This window comes from Coloeus monedula (genome assembly GCF_965178545.1).
Source record: "Coloeus monedula genome assembly, chromosome: 29".
In the NCBI taxonomy this organism is placed as follows: domain Eukaryota; kingdom Metazoa; phylum Chordata; class Aves; order Passeriformes; family Corvidae; genus Coloeus; species Coloeus monedula.
The window spans coordinates 2,809,573-2,824,693 of NC_138809.1; the positions used below are offsets into that span (position 1 = coordinate 2,809,573).

The 15,121-nt window shown below is 58.4% G+C and overlaps 1 protein-coding gene across 1 annotated transcript in view; it reads left to right on the forward strand.

Moving 5' to 3' along the window:
• Window positions 1-150: 150 nt before the first annotated feature.
• Window positions 151-15,121, forward strand: part of GATAD2B (GATA zinc finger domain containing 2B) — a 36,836-nt gene continuing 21,865 nt past the window's right edge. Inside the window, exon 1 of the mRNA XM_082298916.1 lies at window positions 151-296. The gene's annotated coding sequence lies outside the window, so the exon portion shown is untranslated. The remainder of the gene's footprint in view (window positions 297-15,121) is intronic.

A 15,121-nucleotide genomic window follows, 5' to 3' on the forward strand; every position in this document is an offset into this window, starting at 1 on the left:
GCTAAGAGCAGAGGATAGCGATTCGATTGGTGAGACCGCGTGCCTGTCTGGACGCCGCACCAATGGACGTCGCGGCTGGGGTCGGGAGGCGGGGCGGGCGCGGCGGCGGCGGCGGCCAATCAGCGGCATTGTTTGTGGTGGTGCCGGTTGCGCTCGGCGGCGGCCGCGTCTGCTCCGCCCGCCCGGCCCGGGACCCCCGGGACCCCCCGGGACCCGCCGGGATCCGCTGGGATCCGCCGGGAATCCACCGCGAAACGCCAGGAACCCACCGCGACCCCCCGCGACCCCCGAGCCAGGTGAGGCCCGCGGGGGCGGTGGGGCCGGGCCGGGCGGGGGCGGGGCAGGGCCTGGTTGAGGCGGGGGGGGGGGGGGGCGAGACCCGGGGGATGGGGGAGATTTTGGGGCGGATTTTGAGGGGGCCGAGGAGCGATTTGGGGGGGGGGGCTGCGGTCAGGAGGCAGAGCTCGCGGGGTTGCGGGCGATCCGGGCTGTGCCTTGGGGGGGCAGAGCTCGGATTTGGGGGGGGCAGAGCCCGAGGGGTTGGGCGGGGGCTGAGCTCGGATTTGGGGGAGCAGAGCTCGGATTTGGGGGAGCAGAGCTCAGGGATTTGTGGGGGCGCCGGGCTCAGGGGTTTGGGGAGCAGAGGCAGAAGGATTGGGGGCACAAAGCAGACGGATCTTGGGGGGGGGGAGGGGGAAGAGCTCGGATTTTGGGGAGCGGATCTCAGAGCTTGGGGATTGCAGAGCTCAGGGACTGGGGGGGGCAGAGCTCAAATTTGGGGCACAACCTGACGGGTTGGTGGGGGGCAGAGCTCCGGGATTTTTTTGGGGGCGGAGGGGGAGGGAAGAGCTCGGATTTTTGGGAGCAGAGCCCGAGAGGTTTTGGGGCACAAAGCAGATGGATTTGGGGGGGCGGGGCAGGGGATTGAAGATAAAGCCGGAGGGATTTTGGGGAGCAGCGCTCAGGGGTTTTAGGGAGCCGCGCTCAGGGATTTGGGGCAGAGCTCAGGAATTTTGGGGTGCAGAGCTCAGATTTGGGGGGGGGGGGGGTTGAAGGTAGAGCTCGGATTTGGGGGAGCAAAGCACAGGGATTTTGGGGAGCAGAGCACAGGGATTTTGAGGATCAGCCCCGGGGGGGTTGGGGCAGCGCCGGGGGATCCCCCGGGAAAACGGGGGAGGAGCGGGGGCGGCCCGGGGGTTCCCGGAAGGATTTTGGGGAGCGGATGCCGGGAACCTCCTGGATCGGCCCCCCGCGAGTCCCGCTTTGTTCCCTCCCGTCCGTGCCGGGATTCGGGAGCGGTTCCCGATCCTTTCCTCGGCGTTTCTCCGTTCCCTGCTGGAAGCGGGTCCCGGCCTCATCCAGGATTTCCGCCCCGCGGATTCTCCCTTTTTTCCTGCTGCCCCCCGTCCCCCCCCCCGTCACTTCCCGGTGTTGCTTCCCCACCTCAAACCCAGCAGGAAAACTTTCCCATCCCTGGAATAACGCGGAGCCGGAGCCTCAGGCGATGCCGACGCCTTCCCGTGGGCACTGCCCGCGCCCCTTCCCGGTTTTTGGGTGGGATCGGGATAAAAACGCCGCATTGGGGGGGGGGGGCACGGACCCTTCCTCACCCGCCTTTGGGAAGCTGGATTCTCTCCCAGGAGGAGATCCGAGAGCATTTCTCCTCCCAAGGATGAGGATTTCTCTTCCCGAGGAGAATCCTTTCCCAAATTCCCAAAATTGAGGCGTTTGGGCGCTTTCCCCTCCCTTTGGAGCCTGGAAAAGGGATCTGTGATGGCGGGGGGAGGGGGTGGTTTGCCGGGAAGAGAGGAGGAGGAGGAGGAGATTTGGGAATCTGGGAGCAGGGAGGAAGAGCGACGGCGTACGGATGTGCCGGGATCGATTGGCTTTTCCAGAGCTTTTTTGATCCTTTATTTATTTTTTTTTTCTTTCATATCCATTTGATTTTCTGGAGCCTCCTCGGCCGCTGCCGGGCGGGAGGAGGAGGAGGAGGAGGAGGAGGGAGGAGGAAGGGGGAGCACGGGAATGGGAACAGCCTCCTCCTGGCAGGAGTGTGGGAGGATTTGACTCCTGTTCCTCGGTGCTCCCGGGTGGGGGTTGGGGCGGGATCGCACAGGCAACCGCGCTTTTTCGGGAATTTCAGGCGTTTTAAGGATTGGGGGTGCAGGGAGACCCCCCCCTTTTCGCCCTCCGCTCCTCTCACGCTGGGAGACGCTGGCACATCCCAGGATTTGGGACATCCACGGTGCTCCAGTTGCTGTTGGGGTGAAATGGAGCCGGTGTATCCATAGGGATCCCCCATCCCTAAGGATTCCCCATCCCTGGGGGTGCCGTGCCTCGCCGCGATCCAGGATTGGGCTGGAATCCATCGGAGCCGCTGGGATCCATCCGAGGGATCCATCGCGGTGCCGCTGCCGTGGCTCTGATCCTTTGGGATCTCGGTGCCACCTTCTCCTGGCACCTTTCCCGGTCACGAGGCTGGCGCTGCCGGGAGCATCCATCCATCTTCCAGTGTCCTCTTCCGACGGCTCCGCTCGGAGCATCCCGCACGGAGCGGGGCGGGTCCCGGCCTCCCCTCAGGTGTTCCTGGGATGGGGGAAGGTGGGAATTCCTGCTTGGCGGGGTTTATCCCACTTGGGATGTTCTTGGAAGCATCTTCCCTGCCGATGTCATATTCCAAGGGAGTCGGGATCCACCGCTCGGGAGTTTCCCGGATCCCTTCACTCGCCGCGCCGGGATTGGAGGAAAATCAATCGCTGAAGCTTTCTGCCTGATTATTTCCCGGTTAATTGACAGTTTTCCACGCTCGGCTCTTCCATATCCGATGGCAAAACTCTCCTTGGTCCATCCGTGTTTCCTGGTGGAAATCTGTGGGTTTGGTTTCACGTGGAATCTTGGATTTGTGCTCCGTAGCCTTGGGGAGCGCAGCCATGGATGGCTGGCATTGTGTTTGCCGTGGATTTTCTCGGTGCTTTAGGCTCTTTTCCAGGTTTTTATATGGGATATTCCATATTTTGCAGCATCTCGGGATGCTCCTGGTGCCGGGGCTGGGATGGAACGTGTTGGGATGCGCCCGCATTTCCCTGCAGGAATTTCTTCCCAATTTCCCACCTAAATCTCCCCTTTTCCACCTTAAAGCCATTCCCCCTTTTCCTGCCATTCCATGTCTTTGTCCCAAGCCTCTCCCAGCCCTCAGAGCCCCTTTGGGCACTGGAAGATGCTCCAAGGATCTTCCCTGGATCTTTGCTTTTCCAGGCTGGGCAATCCCAGCTCTCCCAGCCCAACTCCGTAGCGAGGCTCTTCTCCGATGGCTCTGACAGCTCCAGATGCTCCTTCCAACAAAACACAGGGAATGTTCAAGGATATCCCCATCCCATTCCCGATAAGGAGCCACGGGAGCTTCCCTGTTGCGTCTGGAGGTTCTCCCATCACCGGTTCCCGCGGAATCCGAGCAGGTTCCGATCCCCATCCCGGTGTTTTTGGGTTTCTGGGCACCTCGCACGGAGCTCGGGGAGCTCATCCCGATCCGTGGGAAGTGGGTCAGGAAGAGGCTGCGGCGCCGAGCTCGGTTCTTTTTATATTCCCGGGATTTTCCGATGAACGCGGCGCTTCCCGGTGCTGGCGGATTCGGGATGGGCTGGGGGAAGGGGGATAACGCTCCCCTTCAGATCCCAATGTCGCGACTCAGCCCTTTGGACCTGGAATCTTATCCGGGCATTTGGGATTGTGGTATCCGGAATATGCCTGAAATCCCTCTGAAGAGCAGCACCAGCCTTTGGAATCCGGAGGGTGTTGGGAGCGGCGCTTCCCAGCCTAAAATTAGCCCCGAGCCCAGCGCTGAGGAGGCCGGGTTTTATTTCCATGGATCCGCATCGCATCCGTGTTGTTCCGTCCCTGCTCCGTAGGTTCCACTTGATGAGGTTTCAGTGTGGATTTTGGGGCCGAATCCTGAAATTGTCCCGTTTCGGAATTCCCGGTGGAATCTGCGCCGGTTCCTTGCGGGCGGAGGAGCCGGATGATGGGAAGAGTTGGATTTGTGCGTGTTTTCCATGCCTGGTGTGTTTTTCCCGATAAAATTTGGTCTTCGTGGAGTCTCAGGAGATGGATGCGTGAATCCTGGGATTTTTTGGGATGAGGTTGAGCCAAAGCCGTGTATCCCTTGGGAAGGAGAGGCTGCTCCTTGTCACCCATCCTGGGATCTGTCCCTGGGAGCAGAGCCTGGTGCTTCCATAGGGAGGACGTCCATCGTTCCGGGATGATCCATCAGCCCAGTCGGTGCTCCGGCGTCGGGGCTGGAAATGGGATCCAAACCCATTGCAGGGAATACAAACCCTTCTCCCAGTGCTGCCGTTCCCTGCCAGGACTCGATGGCCTGGCTTCTCCTGAGGAGTCTCCTTCCTCTTCCCAAGGCAGGAGCAAAGTCTGGGAAGGAGAATTTGGAGGAAAGAGGCCGGATTTCCGCAGAACTCTTACGTTGGGATCCTTTCCATCCCTCTCCTGCCCATCCCAAACTCCTCTTGCTCGCATCCCTACTGCACAGAAACATGGAAGTGCATTCCTTGAGGCTCCCAGCCACGAAGGAGGATGTGTCCTGCTGGAATGCTGTTCCTGGACACCAAATCCAACTGTTTTCCCTCCAAAATCCCTGGTGGAGGCAGCTCCAGTTTCCCGGTTTCCTCTGATCCATGTGAGAAGCTCCATCACGATCCCGCTCTGCTGAGCAGCGAGTCCTGGAAGGAGGTGGAGAACTGGGATTCTCCCTTCTGCCCTGACAGGTGGAACGGTTTCCTTGTTTCTTTTCTGGCCATTTGTGGGAGATGATCCATGGGATTGGGATAAATCCTCATTCCCAGTGGTTCTGCCCTTTTTCCATGCCGGAGCCGCTGTTTGAGTGGAATCAGATTAAGTTTAGGCCCTGGGAAGACAAAAGATCCGGAATTCCGGGCGCTGTGTGGAGGGAGAGGGTCCCACAGAGGCTCCATGTGCTTCCCCAATCCTGTTTTGGGGTTATTTCTTGGAATTCAAGCACTTTTCCGTGGAAAACAGTGGTTTTCCAGTGAAACTTTTGGTTTCCCAGTTGGTCGCGAGCGAGAAGTTCCCCAAAATCCACCTAAAATTCCCCAAAATCCAGGGCGTTTTTAGGGACACCTCCAGGTGCAGCCGCTCCGTCTGCACTCCCCAAATCCCGGTTTTTAGGGAGGGACTGCTGGAAAACCTGCTCGGGCTGTTTCCCATGGGATCCCCCAGGGAATTTTAAGGTCGATGCTCCAGGGATTCGTCCCGAGTTGGATCCTTGGATGAGGGAAGGGTTGGGAATCTCAGCTCCTCCCAGTTTGCTCCCAGTTCAGGCTCAGCTCAAGGATGATGGGTGCAGGTGGAGGAGCTGCTCCCGTGTCCATAAGGAATTCTCCTGCTCCTCAAACACATCCCAACATCCGCCCCATGCTGCCTCCAAAAGTGGGGAGTTTTGAGGGAAAAGCCGCCGGTCGGAGCAATGCAGAATTCCAGGGAATTCCAAAATGATCCCGTGGTCCTTCTTGAGTAGCTCCAAACCTGGTGGATTTTCCCTTTCTCCTTATTAAATCCTGGGTTCCAATTAAATCTTGGAGCCCTGACAAATTCCAACACCTACTCTTGCGAGGGGGGCATTCCCACGGCTGGTTGTTGATTCCTTGCAAGAATTCCTGCAAACCACCAGCAGTGCCTCGGGATCCATGGCCGGAGTCACCGGTGTGTTCGGAACGACGCTCCCGTGGCCTTGGAAGAGTGGGAAGATGCCCAGATCTTGTTTTCCAAGGAATGGGCCTCAAGGTTGGATCTGGAAATGCAGGAAGTCAACGTTCCGCTCGCTGGTTTTACCTGGAAGTGCTGGAAGCAGCTGGATTGGGAAGTGGGAGCTGCTGGATGTGGTTAAGGAGGGTGGGAATGGCGCCGCTGTCCGTCGGGATAGCGCTGGGATTGGGAATCCCACGTTCACGGCGATGTCGCCGGGAAGAGCGAGCGAGGGGAGCTGATCCCAAATTCCCAGAGGATCAGGCAGAGCCAGGGTTTGGAGGGGTGGATCCCAGCTGGGACTGGGATGAATCCGTAGGAAATGGGATCACGCCGCGTTGAGTTTGTTGGTGGGACCTCCTTGAGCGGCGCCTTCTCTGGAGATCGACCGGCTTTGGATTCCCATGGGATGGCAAATTTGGGGAAAAATCATCCCTTTCCCTGCTTAATCGCTCTCCAGTTTTCCCAGAATCTCTTCCCGAGTAGCCGGTGTCAGCCTGAAGCTGGATCGGGATGGTGCCGGCTGCTGGCGGATCAGGAGGAGGGAATTGGATCCAGGAATCCTCTGTTTTCGGGGAGATGCGTCATGGAGGGATTACACCAATGGGGAAGGAGATCCAAGGATCCTTTGGATTTGGGATAAAAGGAACTCTGGGCAGACACTTCCTCAAAGATCTTTTCAGCCTGGAAGCAGAAGCTCCCAGGGAATGGATCCATAGGAAAAAAAAAAAGCCCAAAATTCACTTCAGTGATGTTTTAGTTCTTCCTTTGCCCATCCTGGCCGGGAAGATCCATCGGAAAGGTCGGAGCAGTGGGATGGAGGCCGGGCCATGAGGAAGGATGGGAGGGATCGACCTCCCCGAGTGTGCTGGGAAGGTTTTCATCCCGTTCCGAATCTTCACCTGGCATAAAACAGGGCTGGAAGGGCTGGAGGAACATGGGGAGGATGGAAACAGCCTGAAATGGTCCTAAAAAAACCCAGGGAATGGAGAAATCAAGGAATTTTGCCTCTCCCTTGCGACCTCTGCGTTTTCCATGGGCACGGCCTGGAATAAATCATCCCAGGGCCCATCCCACCCCCTCATTAGCTGATAAATCCATGGAAACGAGCGTGCAATTAAAGCTAATTAATCCTTTCCCCCTTTGGAAACCAGATTGTTCCATTTTATCCAATAAAGGCAAACTGGGGCTGCTGGAATGCTGCGGAATTCCCAGACTCCTACACCTCAGGGGTGGAATAAAGCCGTGGATGTTGGGAATGACGGGATTTATCGGTGCGTTTCGGGGGAATCCAACAGCTTCCATCTGCTCCAAGCCCTGTCCAGCCTGGCCTTGAGCACTTCCAGGGATGGGGCAGCCTCAGATTCCTGGGATAACCTGTGCCAGGGCCTCGCCACCCTCACAGGGAATTCCAGATATCCAATCTGAATCTCCCGTCTTGTAGTTTAAAGCGGGTTCTCCGTCCCTTGGCATTCTCCATCCCGGGTTCTCCGTGTGCTGGATGATCCAAGCGCTCGTTAATTCCTTAACGAGGCCCCGAAGGCGTCACCATCCTCTTCCCGCTGCTCCCTCCTCGGGACACCCTCAGCCGTGGGGACCCGGAGCGGGAATCGGGCGCCTCTGGAATTGGGTTGGTTCGGGAGAGCCAAAATCCCGCTGGATCCTCCTGCTCCAGGGTCGATCCCGCAGGTGGCATCTCCCAACCCATTCCGACCCTCTCCAGCATCCCTCGGCATCTTCCCAGCGACCTCTTGGCATCTTCCCTGGGAATCCTCGGCGTCTTCACCCGCTCCCTCGGATCTTTGCTGGGATCCTTCGGTGCCTTCCTCACATCCCTCAGCATCTCCTCCAGCGCCTTCCCCGGCATCCTTTGGCGTCTTTGCCGGGATTTGGGCGTCTTCCTTGACATCCCTCGGCACCTTCCTGGCGTGTCCCTCGGCACCTTCATCCACATCCCTCCCTCGGCATCTTCATCCACATCCCTCAGCACCTTCATCCACCTCCCTCGGCACCTTCATCCACCTCCCTCAGCACCTTCATCCACCTCCCTCGGCACCTTCCTGGCGTGTCCCTCGGCATCTTCATCCACATCCCTCCCTCAGCACCTTCATCCACATCCCTCCCTCGGCACCTTCATCCACCTCCCTCGGCATCTTCATCCACATCCCTCCCTCAGCACCTTCATCCACATCCCTCCCTCAGCACCTTCATCCACCTCCCTCAGCACCTTCATCCACCTCCCTCGGCACCTTCATCCACCTCCCTCAGCACCTTCATCCACCTCCCTCAGCATCTTCATCCACCTCCCTCGTCACCTTCATCCACCTCCCTCAGCATCTTCATCCACCTCCCTCAGCACCTTCATCCACCTCCCTCAGCATCTTCATCCACCTCCCTCAGTACCTTCATCCACCTCCCTCAGCACCTTCATCCACCTCCCTCGTCACCTTCATCCCCCTCCCTCAGCACCTTCATCCACCTCCCTCAGCACCTTCATCCACCTCCCTCGTCACCTTCATCCCCCTCCCTCAGCACCTTCATCCACCTCCCTCAGCACCTTCATCCACCTCCCTCGGCACCTTCATCCACCTCCCTCGGCACCTTCATCCACCTCCCTCAGCACCTTCATCCACCTCCTTCAGCATCTTCATCCACCTCCCTCAGCATCCTCATCCACCTCCCTCAGCATCTTCATCCACCTCCCTCAGCACCTTCATCCACCTCCCTCAGCACCTTCATCCACCTCCCTCCCTCAGCACCTTCATCCACCTCCCTCAGCATCCTCATCCACCTCCCTCAGCACCTTCATCCACCTCCCTTGGCATCTTCATCCACCTCCCTCGGCATCTTCATCCACCTCCCTCGGCACATTCCCGGGATCCCTCCGCACATTCCCGGGATCCCTCGCCATCCTCTCCAGCACGGCCGTGGACTGAGTGATCCCGAGGCTGCTCTGCCACCACCGTCGGACCCAACCTCAGGCCATGTTTTTTCGGGAATGGGAGGGGCGGATCCCGGTGCCAGCGTCGAGGCCTGGACCCTCCTTTTTGGGAGGGAAACAGTTAAAATTCCAGGGGAGGGAAGGAGCTTCCATGAATGAAGACAAAGTTTGGCGGGGGGCCAGGAGCGGGGGGAGGGGGAGCAGGGAGGGGGCGGCCGCGCCAACGCCGAAATCCCAGGAAAAATTAACCCCCCCCTCCCAAAATCCAGAGCCAATTCCACGTCAGGATATGCCAAACCGGCCGTTACCGCATTTATCTATTTTCATTTATTTTTTTTCTTAAATTTTTTTTCGGTTTCTTTTTTTTTTTTTTTTTTTTTTTTTTTTGTCATTCCAATTTTTTTTTTTTTTATTCCCGTTTTTTTTTTTTTTTTTCCCTTCTCTTTTTCCCTGCCCCGCGAGGCATCATGGGAAAAAGTCAGCATCCCCCTTTTCTTTTGTTTAATAAAACAGAACGCGCATGATTGGCAGGGAAGTGCCCGCTCGGAGCGCGGCTCCGGCTGCGGCTGCGGCTCCGCGGGGCGATGGAGCGCGGGGCCCTTCCCAGCCCGGAGCTCCTCCGGCTCCTTCCCGAGCCCTTCCCGAACCCACCCGCTCTGCTCCTTAATTTTCTTGACAACTCGAAGCAGCGGGAATATTGTACCTGTAAGTATCCGTGAGACCGGGAATTCGGACCGGACAAAAGGGTTTCCTTACGGATGAGCGAAGCGGTTTTTCCGCTTTTTTTTTTTTTTTTTTTGGTTGGTTTTGTTCGAATTTTTTATTTTTTTTTTGCCAACGCAACAGGGAATGTCTCGAGGGAATATTTTAAGGAGAAAACGAGCGCCGGTGCTGGGATTTGCTGTTGGAGTCGATCCGTGATTCCCTTCTCCCCTTCCCCCCCACCTCCTTCCCCACCTCATCCACGCTCCCACCGTCGCTATTCCGCCGGAATGATCCCATCCCACCCTCCCTGTCGCCAGCTCGAGGGGTGACAAAAATGCCGGGAATAACGACGCCTTAGATCGGTGTCACCCCCGCCGCCCCCCCCCCCCCCCCACTCCTGCTTCCTGGTGATATTGATTGAGTTATCGATCGGGTTATTGATCGGTGATCGATGGCCCGGCCGGAGCCGGAGCGGCCGCACAAAGGCAGCGCCCGCAGTCGAGGAAATCGGGAAGCGTTATATAAGGAAGCCTGGGAAGTCTGCGTCATCCCGGATGGGGAGGGGGCCGGAGCCGGGCGCTCCCTCTCCCCCCCCCCCCCACCTTCGATCCCATCATTTTTTATTGGATTTGATTTTCCCGGAGCGTTTTCCAGCTGCTTTTCCCCAAAACGGGCCGTCCCAGCTGGATCTCCTGGAATTTTTTCTCTCTCTTTCAGACTTTGTGGAGTTTTTTGGGTCTTTCCCCCCCATTTCAGGGCATAAAGCGGCTTCTGGAATTCCCGCTCTCCTCTGGCATCCCAGAAAATCCTGGGATGGGACGAGGTGTGAGGCCAGACATGGCCCCGGCATTCCCTGCTCCCGGGAAATGGAGTTGGATAAGAACACAAACTTAGGAGGGAAGGGAAGCACTTTTTGGGGGTGGGGGGAGGAGAGGATTTTCCTCCTTTCCCGCTTTTCCTGCTTCCCATCAGTCGTTCTGTACTTGACCCGGAGCTGCAGAATCCGGGGACATCCTGAGCCGGTGGCAGGGATCTGGAATCTGGGGGATCCAGAATCTGGGGGATCCGGAATCCAGGGAATCCAGGCTCTGGGGGATCAAGGCTCTGGAAGATCCAGAACCCGGGGGATCCAGGCTCTGCGAGTTCCGGAATCTGGGGGATCCAGGCTCTGGGGGATCTGGAATCCGCAGGATCCAGGCTCTGGGGGATCCGGAATCCGCAGGATCCAGGCTCTGGGGGATCCGGAATCCGCAGGATCCAGGCTCTGGGAGATTTGGAATCCGGGGGATCCAGGCTCCAGGGAATCTGGAATCCACAGGATCCAGGCTTTGGGGGATCCTGGCTCCAGGGGATCTGGAATCCGCAGGATCCAGGCTCTGGGGAATCTGGAATCTGGGGAATCCAGACTCTGGGGCATCCGGAATCCGCAGGATCCAGGCTCTGGGGAATCCAGACTCTGGGGGATCCGGAATCTGCAGGATCCAGGCTCTGGGGGATCCAGGCTCCAGGGGATCCGGAATCCGCAGGATCCAGGCTCTGGGGGATCCAGACTCTGGGGGATCCGGAATCCGCAGGATCCAGACTCTGGGGGATCCGGAATCCGCAGGATCCAGGCTCTGGGGGATCCAGGCTCCAGGGGATCCGGAATCTGGGGCATCCAGACTTTGGGCCCGGTGTGTTGGAGCCGGGACAGGCATCCCCACGCTGGGATCTGGGAACAGCAGAACTCCTGGAGCACTTTGCTCCATAGGAATTCCTGCTCTGCCACATCCCAGCGCCCGCTCCCATCCCGTTTGTCTTCCCAAATCTTTCTTCTTATTCCCTCTCCCTTTCCCTCCCGGGAGCAGCCGTGTCCCTGCAGATTCCGGGACGGCTCCGGGGCTGTTTTTAGGGCTTTTCAGGGATTTTCCCTTTGTTTGGCGTTGCTTTAAATCCCGGTGCTCATCCCGCTCTGGAGAAAATCTCCGCGAGCCACCCTGAGCCTCCCTTACCTGCCTCAGAATTCCTGCACGGAACCGGGCGTTCCTCAGGATTCCCAGACACCTCCCTGGAGCAGCGGGATTGGGAGCAGCCCGGTTTTTGTTCAGTCGTGGAGTTGGTTTTTTTTTTTCCCCCCTTCCCTTTCCAGCGGCGTTCCCGGATCCCGCTCCGGATCCCGCTCCCGGCCGCCGAGCCGTTAAATCCTAATTACCTTTTTAGGTTATTATCCTTTTCCTGGCATTCCTTGGGAATGCTCGCCCTGGGAGCCAGCCATTTTGTGTTCCGTGCCGGAACGCGTTTCACGACGCCGACGTCGGGATGTGCCGAGCCCAGATGGAATCGGAGCCGCCTCGTGCCGGCCTCCGGGAAGCCCCTGGAGCGGGATTTCAGCCGGACTGCTCCGGATGAGGAGCCAACCCCGCGGATTTCCCGTGGGATCAGCGGGGCTTGACGGGGGATCCTGGGATTTTGGAGGGGGGGGGAGAGGTTTGGGCAGCGGGAGCGCGCCCAGGTGAGTTGGAGGAGTTGGATCTCGCTGGTTCCTGATCCCGGGAAAACGGGATTTTAAGCGGCTTTTATTCCATCAGTCTCACGGGGTTGGATATCCAGAGGATGTCCTGGAGCAGCTCCTGGATTTGGAGCAATCGGGATGGGGCTGGAACCTCTCGGAGCACCCTGGCTCCGGGGATGGATGCTCCCGTGGGGCTTTATGGATCAGGTTGGGTTTGGATTGATTCTGCAATTCCAGCCCCAAATGGAATTTGGGGATCCTGTGTTGCCTCCAGGGCTTATTCCTGCTGGGAAGTCTGGGCTGGAGCTGGGAGCAGCCCCGCAGCTGCTTGGGTGGAGGATGAGAGCCTCCCGGGATCTGCTGGGATCAACCGGGATCCACTGGTGTTCCTGGGGGTGCAGGGTGAATCCTTGGAGTGGAATTCCCGGTGCTCCGCCCTTCCAGACCGTGCTTGGACTATTCCAGGGTGTCCCTCCTTCCCATGCGGATCAGATCCCCTGTGGTGGATCCCAGATCCAGGAGCAGAAGCCAGAGCGTCATTGGGCTGCGGTCGGGAAAGGCCGGAATTCTCAAGAATCTCCCTCCTCCGAGGGTTTGGGATGCTCCGGGTCCCCTGAGGCTGCCGCAGGTGCCTCTTCCTGGGAATACCAGAGGCTTCCCAAGGAGCGGAGCGGGCACTGAGCTGGTTTGTCCCTGATTTCCCATCCTCGCTCCTTCAGATCCCAGGGATCCACCTCGGCTCCTCCGGGACTGCCGGCAGCTCCGCTTGGCGGAATTCCCAGCGCTGCTGGAGCGGGATCGGGAAACTGGAGGGTGCTGGGGAGACCTCATGGCACTGGGAACACTTGGATCCCTCGTGGCGGATCAGGGATCCCTCGAGGCAGATCAAGGATCCCTCGAGGCAGATCAGGGATCATTCCTGGTGGTGGATCAGGAATTACAAGCCCTCCATGAGCTCCAGAGGGCCCGAGGCCGGGAATTGGGGCTGGAAGCCCAACGTGGGGATTGACCCCACAGCAAACAGCTCCAAGGAGGCTGGGAAGGGGCTGGAACCCCCCGGGACTTCCCTGGATAAACTGCGGCCGGAATGAACTCCTGGTGCTGCCAAGCCTCGGTTCTGGATTCCATCGGGTAAATCCCGGGATATTTTCCATCCTGGCTGCATCTCTCCCTGGATATTCCCACTTCTCCTTGGAATATTCCTTTCTTTGCCCCAACTCGCTCGTTCCAGCTTTTCAAATCCTCCCGCTGAGGGGGTGTTTTTTTTGTTGTTGTTGTTGTTGGATTTTTTTTTTTCCCCCCCTGTGGGCGCCGCATCCAATATCCATGGAAAACGGGGTGCTGCTTTGTTTGTCTGGGAACGCCAAACCCGTCCTGCCGGGCCCTTCGGAGCAGGAAAACCGCCCGGAGCCAGCAGAACGTGCCGAGGAGCGCGTGGTGCCATGGACGGGAGCAGCGTCCCCACGGAGAATCGGGAATCGCCGTCGGGACGGAGCGAGGTGGCGTCTGGCAGACCGGGATTCCTGGAAAACATTCCAAGGTCAGCTGGGCCGGTCCAGCCGACCCCGCTCATCCCACCCTGGAAGCCTCTGGAATCTTGGCTCTACCCCAGCTCCAGGTTCCCGTTTCTGGGCACTCAGGGAAGGGATAATCCCAGTCGGAGGCAGCCCCATGGATTTAACTCCAGTTTTCCATGAGTTTTGCCACCATTTGGGAATTTGGTTCCAACGAGGAGGAGTTTTTTAGATGAGGCTGAAGGGAGAGGCCGAGGCTGTTCCCTGGGATGTGCCGGATCCCCGGGAGCGCGGTGCCGGAGGGCGGCAGAGCCGGATGATCCGGTTTGGGATGTGCCGAGACCGGAGCAGGGCCAGCACTGAACCTCCCGCCTGTCCGGCCTCCAGACCCGCTGGATACCCCGGGATCGGGATGATTCCTGCTCTTTGCTGCGGATTTCTGGATGGAATCAGGAGCTCTCCCTTGGCTTTCCCAGTGCTCTGGAAATTCCCAGTTGGATCCTCCCCTTCCCCCTCCAGCCAAAGGGCCCCATTCAATACCGAATCCGAAGCCTAATTTAAATTTTATTGGATCTGGCTGAGCCTGGAAAACCTCTGGAGCAGATTAAATAGTGGTGGGCCCCATTCCTGCTAACGGCGCTTCGGATTTGTTTGGAATACCGGAGGGGAGGGCGCTGGGAACCCTTGGGAGACCCTGGAGTCGTGTCCCTGCGAGCGGGGCCACATCCCTGGGCTCCTCCTGAAATCCCACTGCTGGTTCCCGTCGGGATGTGAGCGCTGTTCCCATCGGGATGTGAGCGCTGTTCCTGTCGGGATGTGAGCGCTGTTCCCATTGGGATGTGTGCAGTGTTCCCGTCGGGATGTGTGCAGTGTTCCCATTGGGATGTGAGCGCTGTTCCTGTCGGGATGTGAGCGCTGTTCCCATCGGGATGTGTGCAGTGTTCCCATTGGGATGTGAGCGCTGTTCCCATTGGGATGTGAGCGCTGTTCCCATCGGGATGTGAGCGCTGTTCCCATTGGGATGTGTGCAGTGTTCCCATTGGGATGTGGGCAGTGTTCCCACTGGGATGTGTGCAGTGTTCCCATCGGGATGTGAGTGCTGTTCCCATTGGGATGTGAGCGCTGTTCCCATTGGGATGTGTGCAGTGTTCCCATTGGGATGTGTGCAGTGTTCCTGTTGGGATGTGAGCGCTGTTCCCATCGGGATGTGAGCGCTGTTCCCATCGGGATGTGAGCGCTGTTCCCATTGGGATGTGAGCGCTGTTCCCATTGGGATGTGGGCAGTGTTCCCATTGGGATGTGTGCAGTGTTCCCACTGGAATGTGAGCACTGTTCCCATTGGGATGTAAGCAGTGTTCCCATTGGGATGTGAGCGCTGTTCCCATTGGGATGTGAGCGCTGTTCCCATTGGGATGTGGGCAGTGTTCCCATTGGGATGTGTGCAGTGTTCCCACTGGGATGTGAGCGCTGTTCCCATTGGGATGTGGGCAGTGTTCCCATTGGGATGTGTGCAGTGTTCCCACTGGAATGTGAGCACTGTTCCCATTGGGATGTAAGCAGTGTTCCCATTGGGATGTGAGCGCTGTTCCCATTGGGATGTGAGCGCTGTTCCCACTGGGATGTGTGCAGTGTTCCCATCGGGATGCGTGCAGTGTTCCCATTGGGATGTGAGCGCTGTTCCCATTGGGATGTGTGCAG